Source organism: Panthera tigris, chromosome D3, assembly GCF_018350195.1.
Source record: "Panthera tigris isolate Pti1 chromosome D3, P.tigris_Pti1_mat1.1, whole genome shotgun sequence".
Classification (NCBI taxonomy): Eukaryota; Metazoa; Chordata; class Mammalia; order Carnivora; family Felidae; genus Panthera; species Panthera tigris.
In genome coordinates this window covers 91,270,506-91,289,419 of record NC_056671.1, presented here as the reverse complement: position 1 = coordinate 91,289,419, position 18,914 = coordinate 91,270,506, and the positions used below count along the sequence as shown (strand labels likewise).

General features: G+C 47.3%; 2 long non-coding RNA genes across 7 annotated transcripts; one reads left to right on the top strand and one right to left on the bottom strand.

Annotated features, from left to right (window-relative positions):
- Positions 1-1,073: 1,073 nt before the first annotated feature.
- Positions 1,074-9,209, bottom strand: LOC122232632. 4 transcript variants are annotated; one of them, XR_006209991.1, is made up of 6 exons: positions 8,938-9,209; positions 8,247-8,324; positions 6,353-7,014; positions 2,426-2,564; positions 1,895-1,989; positions 1,074-1,766 (listed from the first exon to the last, which is right to left on the bottom strand). It is a non-coding gene; the product is annotated as an uncharacterized LOC122232632 (long non-coding RNA). The 4 variants fall into 4 exon arrangements; XR_006209990.1 differs by having other exon boundaries at positions 1,074-1,989; XR_006209992.1 differs by having other exon boundaries at positions 1,074-1,989; positions 6,781-7,014.
- Positions 9,210-9,315: 106 nt separating this feature from the next.
- LOC122232710 lies at positions 9,316-15,536 on the top strand. 3 transcript variants are annotated; one of them, XR_006210097.1, is made up of 4 exons: positions 9,316-9,572; positions 10,729-10,785; positions 12,799-12,948; positions 14,415-15,536. It is a non-coding gene; the product is annotated as an uncharacterized LOC122232710 (long non-coding RNA). The 3 variants fall into 3 exon arrangements; XR_006210098.1 differs by having other exon boundaries at positions 10,645-10,785; XR_006210099.1 differs by lacking the exon at positions 10,729-10,785 and having other exon boundaries at positions 9,318-9,572.
- The last annotated feature ends 3,378 nt before the right edge of the window (positions 15,537-18,914 follow it).

Below are 18,914 nucleotides of genomic sequence, written 5' to 3'. Positions count from 1 at the left end.
GGAGGCCCCACCTCACGGTCTCAGCGGGGTACTGACGAGCACACGCAGGTGAGGCCCAGAAAGAACCACTGGAAAGAACGGGACGGAAGATTCCCGGAGCTCCCCCGCAGTGGGGACTGGCTCGTGTCCACAGTGCAGGGGGCACTGAGCCTACTCTGGGGCTACCATCCCGGAAGCGAGGCACCTTAGCCCTGAACCAGGCACTCTTTCCGTTCAGCCTAACGATGCTTCAAAGCAAGACCCAAAAGGATCAAACGTTTCCAAGTAATTTGTGTCCCAGAATTAAGTTCAAAAATATTGGAAGGAACACCAAAAAACCCAGCACCCAGAATCCAAGTATTTGTTTACTTCACTTTTTACTATTGAAATATCCCATTCACCCACACGTTCCTGCAAACTTCTCTCTCACATGAGAAGATGGCACCATGGATACACCATTGGGACGTCCCTGAAGTTGTTCAGGACAGACTTGCTTTGATCTGTCTACACTCTCTCCACGGGCCCCTCTGCCAGGGGCACGCATCCTTAGAGAAGACGTCCTATAACAAACGGACACTCACACCTGACAAACCTGAATGGATGAAAATAACAAAACAGAGTATCTGAAATTCTAACTGTCCCAGAAAACACGGGAACAGCGCCCATAAGAAATTTCTGCCTGGGGGGTGGGGGGGGTGCCTGGGTGGCTCAGTCGACTGAGCGTCCGACTTCAGCTGAGGTCATGATCTCGCGGTTTGTGAGTTTAAGCCCCACGTCGGGCTCTGTGCTGACAGCTCAGAGCCTGGAGCCTGCTTCGGATTCTGGGTCTCTCCCTCTCTCTCTGCCCCTCCCCCACTCACGCTCTGTGTGTCTCTCTCCTTAAAAAAAAAAATTTTTAAAAGTTAAAAAAAAAAAGAGACAAATTTCAGCCTGGAGTCTTGGCCTCATGAGCACCCATCCTGAGCAGCCAAAAGGAGCAAATGTTGGCACCTTCTTCTTCATCTTGCCCGGTTCCTACTGCACCAGTCAAGAATGGCCCAGATTTACTATCGGGATAATAAAAAGAGCAAAATAATCATTATAGCATGCGTTTATTTTATAATCATTTGCAAACTGCTTCAACCACAACACGGTTGTGTTGTTAATATGAAGAAAGGCGAATATGAAGTCCTACGGTAAAGAAACGTAAGACGCTATCACTGTATCGACGGGAAAGGGGTGTCGTCCAGACAACTTTCTATTTCCGGAGTTTAAGTATTGCTCTGTCACGTGGACTTGAAATGTCACAGGCTGTGCCTGCTGCCACCAGTTGGGATGGGCCACAGGGGGGCTGGCCTTTGACAGCATAATCCAAGCAGCACGAAGAAAACCAAGTGCTGAGTCAATAGAAACTCATGCCGAAGTTGTGGTGGTCACACCGGGTGGCTCACTGATACCTCCCTTGGCAACAGTCAGCTGGATTTTTCAGTCTTTCTTCTTTTTCTCTAAGTGACCTCAGCATGAATCGTGGAGGGCGGTCTGCATTCAAATGGAGAAACTCTTGATCCTGATGGACAAGATGTCTCTTTAACTCCTCAAAGATGGTTTGACTGGACGTCTGTGGGTCCCACGGAGGGATCCGGGAATGGTTAGAAGAGTTAACAATGGGAAGTGCACACGTGGAGACCACCAACCTGCTGGCAGCGTGGGAGCCCAGAGACCGCTCCGGGGTCCCCACCCAGAGTTCCGTGAAGGCCTCGTCTCCTGGCTGTTCCTTTCATCCCCTCGGCCAGTCGCCTGCTGGATTCCTACCCCGGAGAGAAGCAAACCAGCCAGATGCTCCCTCCTCTGCCTCACACTGGCGCACCCTCCAAAGGCTACTTCTTCTCTGCCCTCACATCCCCCCAATTCTGCAGCTCCTCCCCCCGCACCGCACCTTGATGAGGGACCATAAGGCAGGCTGAGGGCAAAGTACAAGCTGGCACGTCCCTCACCCCCAGGTGGGACCAGTGTGATAGTCCTCAGGCGCTCCTGGCAGTCCAAGGACAAAGGGAAGGACAGAAAACAAATGGTCAAACTGATAAGACTCTCCATCAGTTTACAAATACCTTAACAAATTATAAGAAAAGGGTAATCTTATCAATAGCCTCATCTCCAGAAACTCCCTACTGTCTTAAGGACAACGCTTTGTGAGAGGGAAAAACAACCCCAGTTTGCCAATCCCTGGGCCTCAGGTATCTCAGGAGTCCTCATTAGCACATGAAAGTCCTTCTGGAGGCCTCCCTTGTGCCTTTCCCTCCCCCAACCCCACAGTATATCACCAGTCACTCCTCACAACCCCAGTGCAACGCTTTCTGCCCACGGGTCCCGTCCCCGTGCTTTAATACAATATGCCTGCACCAAAGATGTCTTCGAGAATTCTTTCTTGGCCGTCAGCTCCAAACCCCACCGCAACGCAAAACCTCACCACTCTTGCCCAGCCACCTCCTTGGTGCCTTCTCCACACCGAAGGGAAAGGAATAGTGTTTGAACATCACAAGGGTGCTGGCGTGGGGGAAGGTCTCATCATCCGTCTTTGCTCTCTGTGTGGTCCACACACTAGGAGCCTGTCAAGAATGCAGATTCCCAGGCTTGCCCCAGAGCTCCTGAGATAAGATCCACATTTCCACAAGACACACAGGTCATTTGTGGGCACGCTGATGTTTGAGAAGCACTGGGCTAGGTGACTCTCCCTACCCTTGGGACTAAGAAATGTTAGTGACTGTGGAACTAAGGGCAATTCTGGGGGGAAAAAGGCAAATTGGACAAAAATACAATGGAGAGAAAACAAGGAGGAAAGAAGGATGGAGGGAGAGAGGGAAGAAGAAAACGACAGAAGGAGGGAAGGGAGAGAAAAATTAAGGAAGATGGATGATGGGAAAGGGAGAAAGAAAAGAGAGATGGAGGGAGGAAATGTACATGAATAGGATTTATATTAATTTGCTTATATGGATATGATTCTGAATGATCGAGGGGTGTTAACAATGGCCAAGACTTCAGGTCTAACCAGAAGACGCAATTAGCATTAACTTGTTTTCTGGTCATTCAATTTAATAAGAAGCTTAATAATTGAAAGAGTTCCTTCCTCTTTGCAAGAATTGAGAGAATTATGAAAACAATGGGCCATTACCCTCAGATTCTCACTGCTATCTTCAGAGGCTATTTTTTCCCTTATGTAACTTCAGGTTGGTAACCTTTCCTTTGTATCTGAACAAAAAGGGGGAGTGGGCTACCTCACGATATTGTACTGTGTTTAGAGATGCTGCCTCCCCCATCCCAGTCCAAGGATTTTGAGACAAAAGACCAATTAGAAATGTACTGTGCCTCAGGCTTTCCTTCTCAGAAGTGCTGAATCAATGGGCCTAGCACTTCCAAAGAAACAACAAGGCCCAACTATATGCAGGAACATTATATTGATTTATAAAAAATATAAAAAATTTACATGACATGAGATTCCATTTACAAATATGGTTCCATTTACCTTTGAAACAATGAAAGTACCGAGACAGAGAACAAATTACTGGTTGCCAGAGATAAGGAGTGGTGGCGGGTGGGGACATAAGTGTGGCTCTAAAGGAACGGTAAGAGTGCTCTGGGTAAGGGAACCGTTCTGTATCTGGATTGCAGTGGCAGTTACGTGAAAACACACACGGGATAAAATGGGTTAGATGCCCACACCCACATCTTACAAACATCAGTTTCCTGGTTTTGCTATTGTACCATATTTAAATATGATACAGCCGTTGGGGGAAACTGGGTGCGGGTACACAGGACCTCTCTGCACTATCTTTAAAACTTGCTGTTAATTGCAGATTACTTCAAAATACAAATCTTGAAAACACTACGTAATTTTACACATGGCATGAGCTCAACCACACAAACCACTGCATTTGGACAAAACAAAATATAGTAAATGCATTCTTTATTATTTTTTACCAAAAAAAGTTAGACATAACCTTCCGGTGCATCATCGACATCATGGTATTACAACTTTCATGGCATTGTTATTTAGTACCATTGGAATCTGTTTCCTTCTCTGGTTTATAAAATAAAAACCTACCAAGAAAACGTCAAGTTATTAGTAAGTAACAAAGCTACAGGAAATGTTTACATTCTGGCTTGGTGAGCCATTCGTCTTTTTCATAAGCCAAACATTTGTCCTGATTTGAAAGCACGTCTTGATGTACAACTGCACTAACACAGGACGCGTTTCTTGTCTGGCACAGTTCGTTTTCTATAGAAGTGGTAGCATAGAATTAGATAAAAAGTAGGTCAGTTTTACCCAGAAGATTATAACTCTATAGGGTCAAGAGAGATTTCGATCAGATTCATTTCTTACAAGGAAAAGTATAACAAGTACATCTTGGGGGATATGAAATTTCAGATTTGCCGAAAGAAGTAATTTTCTCCTTGTGCCACAAATAGTTCTTTTCTGGATCATATGACCCACAAGGATGTAATGTATTATAGCTGACAATGTGGGCTCAGCCTAGTTCTCAGACCAGTATCTTTTATTTTTTTAAGTTTATTCATTTATTTTGAGAGAGAGAGAGAGAGAGAGAGACAGAGACAGAGACAGACAGAGAAAGAGAGACAGAGAAAGGGAGGGAGGGAGGGAGGGACCTTGAACAGGGGAGGGGCAGATGAGACAGAGGGAGAGAGAGAATCCCAGGCAGGCCCCTTGCTGTCAGCACAGAGCCCAACATGGGGCTCAAACTCAAACCATGAGATCATGACCTGAGCTGAAACCAAGAGTCAGATGCTTAACCAACTGAGCCACCTGGGCGCCCCAGGCCAATATCTTAGTGGCCTTCACACTAAGTATTACTCTACTGCACTTTTTCTCTATCCGTGTATTTTTTTCCTACTTTGAAGCTCAGTGTACTTAAAATCACAACCTTGTATATAAAAGTCAGCTTTTCTGGGGGCGCCTGGGTGGCTCAGTTGGTTAAGCATCCGACTTTGGCTCAGGTCATGATCTCATGGTCTGTGAGTTCAAGCCCCGCGTGGGGCTCTGTGCTAACAGCTCAGAGCCTGGGGCCTGCTTTGGATTCTGTGTCTCCTCCTCTCTCTCCCCTTCCCCTGCTCATGCTCTGTCTCTATACCTATTTAAGAATAAACTTTAAAAAAAATTTTTTAAACAGTTTTTCTGAAAACACTACTTTAAGTTTAGTACTCTGTTTTCACATTGGTATTTGCAATGCACCGTGAAGCCAGCCACCTTGAAGAGACCCAAGCAGAAACCTGGCCCCAGTTCATATTCTAAATAACTAAGTATCGATCAGTGTCATAGTTCAGAGCTCCACCCGTCTGAATACTAATTTTTTTCCACCCACATTCTCATTTCTCTGATCAGTGACATCTTCCAAACACAGATATTTCAGTGAAAGGTTGAGCCATAAATTTAGTCAGCTCTGTTTCAGTTATCTGTGCCTTCCAAATTTTCTTTGACACAAATTGCAAAAATTGCAGTGTTTAGAACACGCTGGGATCTTTTATTGCCTGGCTCTTATCACAAATGTCTGCCCCAAAACGTGCTTATGAAGGGCATTCCCAAGGAACAAATTAATGTTGCTCTAGTCCTCCCTAGATTTGGTACATCTGTTTTGCATTCCACCATAATTTAAAAATTTTAGGGTAGGCAATGTTCTGGTGCAGTAAAATTGCCAGGGGACTCCACAAAGCCCTGAATGCTGCCAGGCCGTTTGAAATAACATATCAGTGAATTTGGAAAGACCTACTTTTAAAATACAAATGGGGTGAAAGAGACTTCATTCGCTCTGAGCCAGGTCCAACAAATGAGGCAAAAGAGGACCATCAAAGACTATGAAGGCAACAGAGCACTGAGGCACCTACAGCCGGACTCCCCCCAGAACTGCGGGTGCTCGGATGGAAAGCCCTATATTTACCGCCTGCCCACTCTGTGCCAGGTAGTACGCTAGGAGCTCTGCGTGCGTCATTAGAAGTCTAACGGGCAGATACTGTGAACTCCCTTTTACTAATGAGGAAACAGGCTCAGAGAAAAGTAACATCTAAGGTCTCAGATCTGGCACGCGGCAGAACAGGGATTAGGTCTGGATCTTACCGGCTGCCTTTCTGCTCCTCCTCCTATCCTGGGGGTCAGCAAAGTAGGCCTGGGCGCCAAATCCCACCTACCCTCTCTTTTGGTAAATGAAGTTTTACCAAACTGCAGCTGGGCCCCCTCACTCGGGCACAGCGTGTGGCGGCTTCCGTGCCGCGGAGGAGCTGAGTAGTTGAAACTGGATATTTACTATCCAGCCTTTCGCAGAAAAAAACGTGCAGGCCCCTGCCCCGTACAATGCGACCTTCTCTTTTGAGGTCCTCCTCCGCTTACCTTGTCCTCATGCAGGAGTCCTAGACAAGTCTGCAGCAGGTCCTAAGACAGTGGCTCTCGCACGCTCCCGGAGCCAACAGAGACAGCCTCGGGAGGGCCACTTCACGTGGTTAAATCACCATCAGTGGGCAAGGGCCCGCACAGAGCCAACCCTTAATTCCCCCCGAGGCTGCTGCCCAGGGACCCCAGCCTCAGACGGCCACTCTCGGATGACACGTCGTCAAGGCCGCCCGCACCGTAGAAGCACCCGGACAAAGGCAGGCCCGCAGCAGTGCTGTCGCATCGGGCCTCCCTTTCTGCCAGCCGCCGTGCCCAGAAAGTGTGCAGGTGCGGCCATCTGCCCCAGACGCCCAGGGCCGCACCTGTGGATGGACAGTGGACTGGGACAGCTGAGGACCACACGTGAGCCTTATTTATGGGTCACTCACTTGTGTCGGTGGCCATTGCTGCTTGTGTGCAGGACCGTTTACATGTGAGTTTGGAGACCGGCCGTCCAGAGATTTATGGCACTTAGCACTTAGAAGAGGAAGCTGTAAAGTGCCTGACAGAGCGGCTCTAAAAATTAAGACTTCTACTTCCTGAATCCACAGGCTGAAAATCCTTAAATCCCGCGGCCTGGCTGGGCTTTCCTCCTTCCGCACTGGACCCGTTCACGTGTAATACTGGGAAAAAGGGACAAGAAGAATTTAACGCAATCTTGTCTGTGGACCTTCCTCACTCTTAGTTCTTGAGATGAAGTAGAACATTCCAGTTTCATGGGAAGCTCATCAGAAGGACATCTGAGAAGGGACGGAGGTGCAGAGAAAAAGTCAGACATCCTGACAGCAGCCCGCAATCTCAACATGCTGAAGATACTCTTGGTAAAAGCCTTCTTTGTGTTCAGAGAGATCCGAGGTCACGTTGTGTCCTTGATATATACTGACTTGACTTATGTTCTAACTTAGGTCACGTATAAATTCTCTCCGTCTCGGTTTTTCGGCCCACAGCAGTTAAGGATTTGGTAAAACAGAGAGCGCTGAGCCAAACCTACGACACGGTTCCCTTTCTTTCCCTTTGGCTCTCTCTTCCTCTAAACCGGCTTCGCCAAGGGTAAGACGACAGGCCTTGGGACATCTGAAGTAACGAAGTATAAAATGGCGGGAGCATGAGGCTCTGTTTATTCATGGACATCGTTGGCTAGTCAGCTTCATTGACCATCGTCTAACCTGATTTTCTGCAACACGGAAGACACTGGCTTGGAGAACTGCTCCTTTCTGGAGTGGGAGGAAGTATTCTATTCTCTGCTGGGTTCTTTCTGCTCCGAGTCAGGCTCCCTCCAGACCTGTCCAGGGCACAGGCCAGAGTGCCTCCAAGGATGCAAGCGTGGAATCAGGTCAGTGTCGTCCACGTGTCAGTTTAGGCGGAAGAAACCCTCTCAGAGAAAGCAACCTGACAGGGTGCGTGGGTGGCCCAGCTGGTTAAGCATCAGATTCTCGCTTTTGGCTCAGGTCATGAGCTCACAGTTCACGGGTTCAAGCCCCATGTTGGGCTCCACGGCTGGCAACGTGGCGCCTGCTTGGGGTTGTCCCCCCTCCGCCCCTCCCCTGCTGTGTCTCACTCTCTCACACACACACACACACACACACTCTCAAAAACATCTAAACGTTAAAAAACAAACAAACAAAAAAGGCAACTTGACATGCGGATGGAGAGAAAGAGTAAAACAGACAACCCCAAACGACAGAGAAGACACAGGACTGATATCTTGTCTTGGGCAGGTGTTGCAGTTCCTTCGTTTTGGGTGCATTTGATATCGCGGGAATTTCAAACATTTTAAGGGGCTGCAGGCCTGTGAAGCCCAGAATCCGGAAGCCCTAGAAATGATCCAACTTCCCCATCCTGGCCTGACACTCACTACTTCCTTTCCCCTGTCACCTCCGTGTTTTAATGCTTCATAACCCAAGGCTCACATCTTCAACTTTTCCAGGAGGTCCTGCTGAAAACAATAGAACCGGAACTATAAACCCTGGAGTTGTAATTTGGGTGTGCGGCCACCAGGTGGCAGTGGTGTCTCAGTCACAGGCTCCAGGCCCCTTTGCGAAATGCTTATGAGTGGGGCCCTGGGGCCAGGAGTTTACACTGTAGGCATGGACTTCCCGCAAATCTATGAGCAAGTTGAGACTCCAGCAGTGCAAGCCGCTTAGCATCTGGTGGCTCACGAGCAGTGGCTCAGGATGCAGACAGAGTCCGGGTAGGGGGTGTTCAGGCGAGGCTCAGGGTGGCAGGGCCGCTTGGGTCCAGCCTGCCCCCTCCTGCAGGGCACCTGCCCCTAAGGCGAGTTCTTGGTAAATGTTCCCGGCAACGTGCGAGGTTGCTGACCTCGTCCTTCCCCTCCTGGGGGGGGGGGGGGTGGGGGGGTGGCCTGCTGCCGGTGCAACCGGTGCAAAGGCACGGGGCTGGATCTTCCCTCCCGCCCTCTCCGACCCACAGCGTGACCCTTCACTGAGTGCGTCAGACGTCCCCGTAAAAAAAGCCCTACCTCCTCCTAGGGGCTAGGTTTAAGGGTTGAAGGTAAAACAGTAAAATTTATCTGGATGAATTCTTACCGTATGGTCCGTGTTCCCAGAGCTCATTCAGACACACATTCTAGAAGGTTCCTCCGGTTTCTTCTAGGTTCTTTCCAGCACGCCTGGCTCCCTGCGCCCCCAAATCCGCTCCTAACCTGTCAGGAAGGAAGGAAGGCAGGCGCAGGCCTTCTCCGCCCGGGCTGCACGACGAGGCCGCGCGGGCCGGATGGGCATCGGTCCCCAAACCACGCAGGCGGCAAGCTCTTCCCGCGACCAGGCCAGCCCGGCCCGCAGCCCCCGGGCCTTCCCGCCTCTGGGGCCCCTCCCCGCGCAGCCGCAGATCCGGGCTTGTGCGCGGCCGCGTGACGTGATCACGAGCGGCCCAGTCACGTGGCCGCAGCCAGCCAGTCCTGGGGCCGCCCGAGGCAGGCTGGGTAAGCGTGGCGTGTACCTCGCCCGCCTTCGGAGCCGCAGGTCCGCGGTTACGTCTTTGTTTCAAAGAATTCTGCCGCTGGTTTCTCCTGGGCGGCCCCGCGTGGCGTCCGGGCGGACGGGTTCAGGCGAGCAGAGGGCCTGTGGGAGCCGCAGAGAGAAACGGAAGAGAGACGTCGAGGACAGGCCTGTAAGAAGAGAACGATCTGGAGGCAGGCCGTCCTGCCAGATGCCCACGTGGGGTAAGGAGAGAGGGGAGAAACGGATTTGTGGCTTTATTTTTTAGTGAAATCGCTTTTGGGCATCCCTACTGTCCACCGCATTCAAGTGCACACTTTAACCCTTCGCAACCGTTGCTTCAAGTGCAGCCCCGCCCCCCACCCCGCCTCCTGCATTTCAGTGCTCTCAGGGCCGTAAATGTCCTGTTAGCCACGGCCTTCTCTTGGATTTTTCCTTTGCCATCTTGCATTGAAAACAACGCCTTAAAAGGGAGACAGGCTGAGATTTCTGCAAGACTAGTTTCATCTCAAGTTTCTCACCCACAAAGACCAGGGAAAATGGGCCCCCTTAATGGGCAGGAGCTGACACTGTGACTTATTTTAGTAAGTCCAGGATGTTCTTTACCAAAAAGCTGTACATTCTCCTCTTCGAGCCAGGAGCACCCCTATCTTGAGACCACAGCTCATATTTTTAGGAGGGAGCAGAATGACGGCAGCCAGGGCCAAGGGCTCTGACGTTATCTAAACATTTGAGCTCGGGTCCTTATCAGCGCCAGACCTCCGAGTTGTCCTGTGCTCCAGGGATTGCTCTCTGAACATTTGAGCACAGAAGGCAGGATTTGCTGCGAATGAAAGCCCATTAAGAGGAGCCAAGCAGGGAAAGAAATTTAAATTCCAGTCCTCTAAGCAGCTTTTTGCAAAGAAGCCCTCTTTCCCAAGCTTCCTCGTTTGCAAGAGAGGACTCCTCAAGTCTGCTGAAGACCCAGTTCCTACCTCCTTGCTGGGGGTGCTGGGTCCCCCGCCCCCAGAATCCTCTCCCATCACCCCGGGAGCCACTCTGGGAGGACCCAGGACCGTGTTGCTAGGATCACAGAGTTTGTAAGAACTTGCAAAAGTAAGATTGTGTGTGTGCTCTTTTTCTTAAAGGGTTTCCTTTCCCCAGAAGTTGTAACAGTCCCAAGTTCCACAAAACTTGGATCCGAGCCTGCTCTTGTGTTAACGGAGGCACACAGAGCAGTGACTGCACCCCCACGATAATGATTAACTGGGTTACGGAAAGAAACCATTATAACTTTTTTATCTCTTTTGATCAAAGAAGAAAATCAGACGTTATTAACACTGTACAGACGGATCCCCTCACCCATCTTCCTGCCCCTCCTTTCCTGTGTACGTCTGGCAGGCACAGACAACCATGAAAAGTGACCTGAGTGCCCACGGTGAAGCATGCGGAGAGGAGGTACTCACTGGCTGTTTTCTTTCAGCGTTTGGTGTGTGATTTACGTGCGTAATTTACGTGTGTGAAGCGTATTCCTCCTTACTACTTGTACTCCAAACACAAGTTGGAATGAGAGCAAAAGAATATACATTTTCTACAGTGAAAATAAAATAGTGTAAATGTATTGTTTAGTTTTATCGCACCCTTTTAAAGTTATGTTTGCAGTAAACAGCACATCGGTGCAGTGATTGTACATATGTATGTGAATTCAATAAATGATTTGGGTAGGTGCTCATTTTCTTGTATCTGATTGATATGCACCGTCAGAAGTTTGGAAATCAGAGCTTTAAAGTATCCTATTAATACCATCTCCATTCAGTAGAAAGGGAGCCAGGGCAGAAAAATATGCTTACTATTTGGACATAGTATACTATTCAGACTTGACTGAATAATAAGTCCTTAACTCTGACCATTAGATTCTATTTGGATTCAGTAGCTACTCCTTCAGAATGCAAAGCTGGGATCACAAGCTGAGTCAGCAATGGACCATTCACACCTTAGCATGAATTATTCCAGTCACTTCTTCTCTATCAGCAGTCAGACACCATTGGAAATGAGAGTTAGGAGGAATGAAAGAAAAGGAATCCGAGTTACTGAGTTTGGATGATGGGAAATCAATCTGAAAGTACAGGTTTCATAGGACACCATCCTGGAAGAGCTCTCTTACAAGAAGGTGTGCATGGCACCAAATGAGAGAATTGAAGAAAGAGGACAGATGGGAGCAAGAACTCTAAAGACCAAGTCTCCTCTCAACTTGCATTACTGTCCACGCTGTACTCACTCCTGCACCCTGTACCCCAGACCATCTCTGGCATCCCATTTTAAAATATTCTATTTCAGTTATCTCCGTAAACAATGAAATACTTGGCCTCCACCTTCCAGATGGATAGATGATTCTGGGAGTAGCACAGAGGTGCTGTATCAGACTGAACATCCTGACTCTTAAGTTTGGAAATATGACTGCCCCCCTCGTAGGATTTTTTGGAGCTTCTGATGAGTACACATCTTGAATCAGACAGCTCCAGGATATTAGAGCCGAAAAGACACTTAGAGAATGTGTAAAACTTCAGTTCACGGACATGGAGAGCAGATCAGAAAGACTGCAGGGAGCAGGCCTGGGGAGGCCCTGGAATTGGGATTCCTATGTCATCCTTCCCTCTTAGCCAGAGTCTCACGTGAGAGCCTGAGCTTCCCAAGCCTGTGTCCCCACAGAATCCTGTTCTGGGATTGTATGTGTTACTTGAGATAACCCATGTGCAAACACTTGCCCCCGTGCGCCACGCGTCATCGTATTAGCCCTGAATACGTGCTTCCTCTGCTGCTCTTTGGCTCAGATCACAAGCTAATTGGGTATAGTCCTGACCTGAAAAAAGAGGCGTAGGGTGTACAGGCCTGTGTGTGTTGATTGTAGCGTCTCACTGTAATGAGAGCAGACTCCGTTCTTTTCCTTAGAAGCAGGAATGGGTCATCTTTAGTTTTCCCTCTTTTAAAGCTACAGATATTTAAAGACTTTGGAATAAGAGACAAATTTGTCCACAGCTGGTCCTTTCAGCTGGGGCTCCCTTATAAGTGGCTGCGTTCACAAGGAGACAGAGCTGTTTACTGTGCGAGTAGAAAAAGTCAGCCCGCCAGGAATATGGTGGACCCAGGGGCCCTTCCTGCAGTGGGGTCTCACGGGGCCCCTGCATCCCAGGTGAGGCAGCTGGAGTCCACCCTCCAGAGCAGAATCAACTCCTACTGAAACAGATGCCCACCGCTTTAAAACATGGCCCACAACTTAGTCTGTTGTCACGACAGGGTTGTATTTGTTTTGGTCTGATTTCTTTTAACCTGGCTTGAGCAGTGCAGTTAGCTGTTCCCTGTTACCTTTGGTTGTGGGTTCTGCTCAGTGTTATTTTTAAATATGGGGCACCTTTTTTTTTTTCCCCTTCTTATTTGAGACCACCAAGATTGGCTTGCTTTGTTTTCACTAAGGTGAAAGGTGTCATGTCGTGAAGGAGTGCCCGGTGATTTCACAGAAGACTTGGACTTGGAAATGGACACCTGCGCTGGGCGTGTTACTCCGCTGCCACCAGAGCCTCGTCACTATTGCCACACGCATTTCCTTGATCGGAGAATCCAAAAGTGCGTACCTATTTATTGACTGTGTTTTTCCTTTTTCTATGTGTCATGTTATTTGCGTGTTTTTTAATTGGGTTTTTTTCTCATTCTTGATTTGTAAGGAATCCTTAACGTGTAATGTTAACATCGATGACATTTTAGCACGTAGTTATCCTGTTTGACTCTTACCTTTTACTTACATGTTTTTCCGGCACATAGAAGTTTAAAATTTTGGGGAGTCAAATATCTTTACCTTTTAGCATATGTTTTTACCGTTAACAGCAACCACGGATGCATATTTATCTAAATACTTGTTTCCTTGTTTTATACGCTGTCCTTTATTTTTCGTTGCTTCTTTCCCAGTTTATTTCTGATTATTCTTTTGTTTTAAGGTTTGTTTATTTTTGAGAGACAGAGGCAGAGTGTAAGCGGGGGAGGGGCAGAGAGGGAGGGAGACACAGAATCCCAAGCGGGCTGCAGGCTCCAAGCCATCAGCACGGAGCCCGATGTATCTTATTGTATTTTTAATCACAATAGTGCAGACATAGGTTAACTGAAGGTTTGGGGCTTCTGTGAGAAACAGTAGCTTCTGTTTCTCCCTTTCCCAACCCCATCCTTACCCATCGAAAGAAGTATTTCAGAATTGCTTTTCTTTTCCTTTGTTTTTGAGGGGGAGGGGGCAGAGAGAGAGAGAGACAGAGAATCCCAAGCAGGCTCTGTGCTCAGCTAGGACCCGGATGTGGGGCTCGATCCCACGACCCTGGGATCATGATCTGAGCCAAAATCAAGAGTCGGGCGCTCAACTGACTGAGCCGCCCAGGTACCCCAATATTTTGAATTATTTTAGTGGATTTCTTTTCCTGCCAATTTTCTTGGGTGTTACTGAACATTATTTCTTCAAAACTTTAGAATTATTTTAACCAAAAAAATCCCTTTAAAATATTATTGAAGTTTTTTTAATTTAAAAAGTAATTTTGAGATCATGAATTTCTTTGTAATACTCTTTCTTTTCCTGAAATGTCTTCCCATTTATTAAATTTTTCCTGTTCAGTGAATTTTTGGAGTTCCCTGACCCCATCAAGGTCCTCGTTAATAATTCTTTTTCTTTTTAAGTTCATTTATTTTGAGAGAGAGAGATTATGAGGTGGGGGCAGAGAAAGGAGAGAGAGAATCCCAAGCAGGCTCCACACCATCAACACAGAGCCCAGCACGGGGCTTGAACCCACAAACTGTGAGATCATGACTGGAGCCGAAATCAAGAGTCCAGTGTTTAATGGACCGAGCCACCCAGGTGCCCCTGATAATTCTTCAGTGTATCCCTGAGAGGTGTGTGTGTGCGCGTGTATGTGTGTGTATGTGCACGCGTGCACGTGTTACTCAAATTGCAAAAATCCACCCCTACCCACAGAGCTTTGCTATTTTAATAATACGGTTTTTTTCCGTGTGTTTTAAGTAACCAAATACGTTTCTTCACGTCATGTCTCTCACAGTCACTCACTTTAGCTGATACAGAGTGAAGGATAATAATAGCACAGCCCTGAGGCCGACACCGTTTCCAGGCTACCACCTTTTCCGCGGCATCGCTCCGTCCTTGGTGCCAGTTGCCATGAGATAACGCCTTGGTGTTGGCATCCAGAATGCAGAATCTTGAGCAACACTTTGTTTCCAATGTGTCAGAATCCTACAGACAGGATTCCTTCAAATCATTGTGGTCCAGTAATTTCACAACGGGATGCTGTCTTCACAACATAACCAGAAAAGTAGGAGAGGTGTGGGCACATGGGCTCCCACGAGGGCATGACAGTCCGTGGTTGCTCCTGGCCTCCCGTCTCGCTCTCCCTGCCAACACCGGTGCACAGACGCACCCCCCACAGGTCGTACACACTCGCTACTCTCAGCCACCTTCCTTTATCTTTGAATCGACCCTGCACGCCTCTCCTCCTCGTGGAGTCTTCCCCACCCTGCGTGACTGGTTTCTGCCTCCCATGTGCCCTAGCGTTCCGTCTTCTTGTTCTTTTCGTGCAGGTCACAGTGGCAATCATGGGATGGTTCGTGTAGTTGTGTTTCTTATTTAACGTTCTGTAAGGAATGAAGTCGTGTCTCGGTTACTGCTGCACTTTCTACCCCGACTAGCATGAGCAAATGTTCACTGAACGTTTGTTAAATGAAAAGAAAGTGAAATGTTGGAATCACCGAAATGCCCAACCGTTACAGTACAGGCAGGAATACTTTCCGATCGTTTACATTTTTGTTTTCATAGTTTTTTAGTGCCGAGGGAAATTGCCTTTTCTGATAGCATTAGTTTTGTGAAAACCAAAACCAAAACATGAAAGTTGCTGGAAAGAAATACACCAAAGTGTTCACAGTAGTTATTGCTAAAGTGGAGAACTATGTTCTTGTATGTTTACTTTAAAATAGGCATGTATTAGTTTTATAGCCAGAAAAATATAGTTTTTGTTTCGTTTTTAAATTGATTTAAGCCTAAGTTATGGAAAAAGTACCTCTGAGGCATAGGGAAGTTGCAAGTAAAACTGGGTTTAAAAACAGAGATTTCAGTAAAATATTTCCAAGTTTTATTTCTTTTGAGGGAGAGACCGATCACTCATGTAAGAGCAAGCATGAGTGGGGGAGGGGCAGAGAGAGAGAGAGAGAGAGAGAGAGAGAGAGAGAATATCTCAAGCAGGCTCTGCTATCTCAGAGCCCAACATGGGGCTCGATCCCACAACCCTGGGATCGTGACCTGAGCCGAAATCAAGAGTCAGATGCTTAACTGACTGAGCCACCCTGGCACCCTTCAATAAAACAATATTTTAAATTTTTTTTTTTTTTCAACGTTTTTTATTTATTTTTGGGACAGAGAGAGACAGAGCATGAATGGGGGAGGGGCAGAGAGAGAGGGAGACACAGAATCGGAAACAGGCTCCAGGCTCCGAGCCATCAGCCCAGAGCCTGATGCGGGGCTCGAACTCACAGACCGCGAGATCGTGACCTGGCTGAAGTCGGACGCTTAACCGACTGCGCCACCCAGGCGCCCCAATAAAACAATATTTTAAATGCTCCATTGGAAAAGAAGCCTCATCAGGAGAATGGATAGTAGCTAGATGGAGCGGTACCTTCCCAAAGGACCACCGTCTGACAGAGAACAGAATAAAGTACAACAACACATTCACAACAGATAAAGCCTGTAAGAAAATATATAGTGCTATTGATAAAATGAAATCAGTGTATAATAGCAATCCTACAAATGTTTAAGATATGTAAAAATATGCTTAATTGTTTAGGATACATACATGTATTGTAAAGGTACGGAGAAATACGTAGTGTGACATGTGGTGATACGAAACTCACAAGAATGGTTTCCTTTGTTGAGAGAGGGGTTTGTGGCTGAGGAGAGAGAAAAGGGAGGTTTGATTTTTTTAACCAAGTTGTGGATATGGGTGTTATTGCAAAATTGTACTTTTGTGTGCGTTGTAATATTTTATAGTGTCCTGAAATTTCATAACATGTTTTGAAATAAAAGTAAAACTGAAAGGAATCTGCCACTAACTCTTTCATAAACAAAGATTCTTTTGTAAATAGGGGCAGCATGCTTTCTGTGGTCTGTAAACTCAGATTCTCTTTCACTCTCCCTCCTTCCTTCCTGCCCAGTCTCTCTCTCTCTCTTTCTGTCTCTTTGTCTCTCTGTCTTGCTCTCTTTTTTTTTTTTTTTTTTTTTTTTTGGCTTTCTTTTAAAGTAGCGTATTCTTTTTAACAGAACTGTTTTTACTAGGAAAGTTAGGAATACCATGAAAACCACCAGATAGCTATAATTTGGTCACTGGTGTTGTAGATCTGCCTGGTCTGATTATAAGAACTTTTAGGAGTTGTCTAGTGCTTTAAGTTAATAGTAATTTAGATTTCATTTATGTAGATTTCTAACTTGGCATGTACTCCTAGTAAAGCAAACAAGAAAAAGAAATATGCTTCTCTCGCTCTGTTGGATTATGATTGATCTCATTTTTCAGGATCAGCTATTCAAGAAAAGAGCTGGACGGCCCTGGCTTACAAATTTCTAATAACTTGAACTGTGTCTGCGAGAGTCTTAATTGTATGAAAGGGGAGGAGGCTCTCCTCAGAGCATGACCGTGCAGTTTAGAAGTGCTCCAAGGAGAACAGAGTGCAATGCCTTCCCTCTGGTTCCATAACATGAAGGAGAGAGGAGGCAGAGCTACTCTTCAGGTGATGGAGTGGTGTCCATTCTTGAAAATAGAGGATTAGCTTTGCAGTGCGATAGATCAGAGTTTTTATTTTGCAAAGTGCGATTCCATTATAGCCTTCTCATCTCCCACGAGCTCTGGGATTAGTGTTTGTTATGCTAGGAGAATATAATAATTGCTTAAGTATAGGAAAAATATGTTTGACAAACATTCATGCTAGAGAAACAGGAAGGTGGGATCCTTGACCCAGTGCGGAACTGCAGCCGGTCACTTAATCCCCTTGCTTGTCTGCTGATCCGCTGATTATCTTCTCACCTAATTTTAGCCCAAAGGTTCAGCTTCCACCCCCTCCCGTTTTATCATTTCTTTTTCTCCTGTTGACCTGCCTGTGAAGATACCAAGTAGAAGCAAAATTGCCGAAAGGCAGAGCAGAAGAATGATCCTGGGTCATTCGCTGAGGAGGTCGAGACCCTGACAGCTAAGGGTTAACTGCAGCTGAGGTGCCACAGGCCACGGAGAACACGCGGGCACACTCACGTGCAGCACTCACACGCATTCACGCACACATTCGCGCACACTCAGGCATACACTCACGGGCATACACACAGAAGCACACTCTCACCCCGGCACACACGGCCCTCCCCTGCCCAGCACAGCCTCCCACCGATGCCGCCGCAGGAGTCTGGAGCACACGAGACGGCTCTACAACCACGTCCCTCAGCTGAGAACTGACCCACTTTCACCAGGTTGACAGAGGTGAGGAGATGAGCCGTGGAAGTGGTCCAGACAGAAAACCTGTGACCAGAACAAGATCCTCCTGACCCACGTTCCCGGACGGCGTGCCTCCGTGGCCGGGATGGACCCGGCCCTCGTTTACTTCACCTCACCTTAACCAGGAACCTGGACCCACACACGCCCAGCGAACTGGCGCCATGTGGCTGATTGGGACATTTCAGCTCTCCTGAAAATTGGTGTCGATCGCTTCAGAAGACACCCGCAGGCAACGATTCGTCGTGACGGTTAAGATGGCCGGAATGATTGGGCTCCCCAGCACACAGACGCATTCCACACCATACCTGAGCTGGCTCTTGGATTCAAAGGTCAAATTAAAACTGGTCACCTGGGAGTGTGGCTTACGTGCCCATGTTTACAACCTCAACTCTTGTCATGTGTCTGCAGAGTCCCCAACAACAAATCAACATCCTGTAGTCTGGGGGAAAGCAAGAACAAACGACGCTTCAAGAACTGGGGCTAAGTTGCGAATGCCCAGAACGCAATTCGTATACCCAAAACACGTTACGGCCACAAACTGCTGTGGCACAAATTTGGACTATTTTAAGTTTTTTAAAGTCTCGTTTGCAAGTAGCAAAAGATCCTTATTGTGAAAGATAACTTGGTTCTCTTGTTTATATTCAAGAACCAGCGCAGATTAAAGTGATCTTTTAAAAGGGCTTGAATAGGAGAATAAATCAGTATTGGTGTCCCGTTTGTCTTATTTCAATAATAGTCACTATGGAAACGAATCACTGACCTATTTCTTTTCATACCTCCAAGTAAACAATAAGGTTTCCTTCCACTTTTCCGTGTATCCTGTTTCCTTTGGAAGAGGGATCTCTGGTATAGAGTGTCTCCAAAGCACTTTTTATTGAAATCCATGGTTCTTCCCTGCATGCTTATTTCACTTGTTTTAAACACTCTCAGCCTCGCTGTGAAATTCTGTGAAAGCCACAGGTGGTGACGCGAAGCGCCCAGTGCCGTCCTTCAGAAGACGGGGCTCACGCGCCTTTGCTGCCC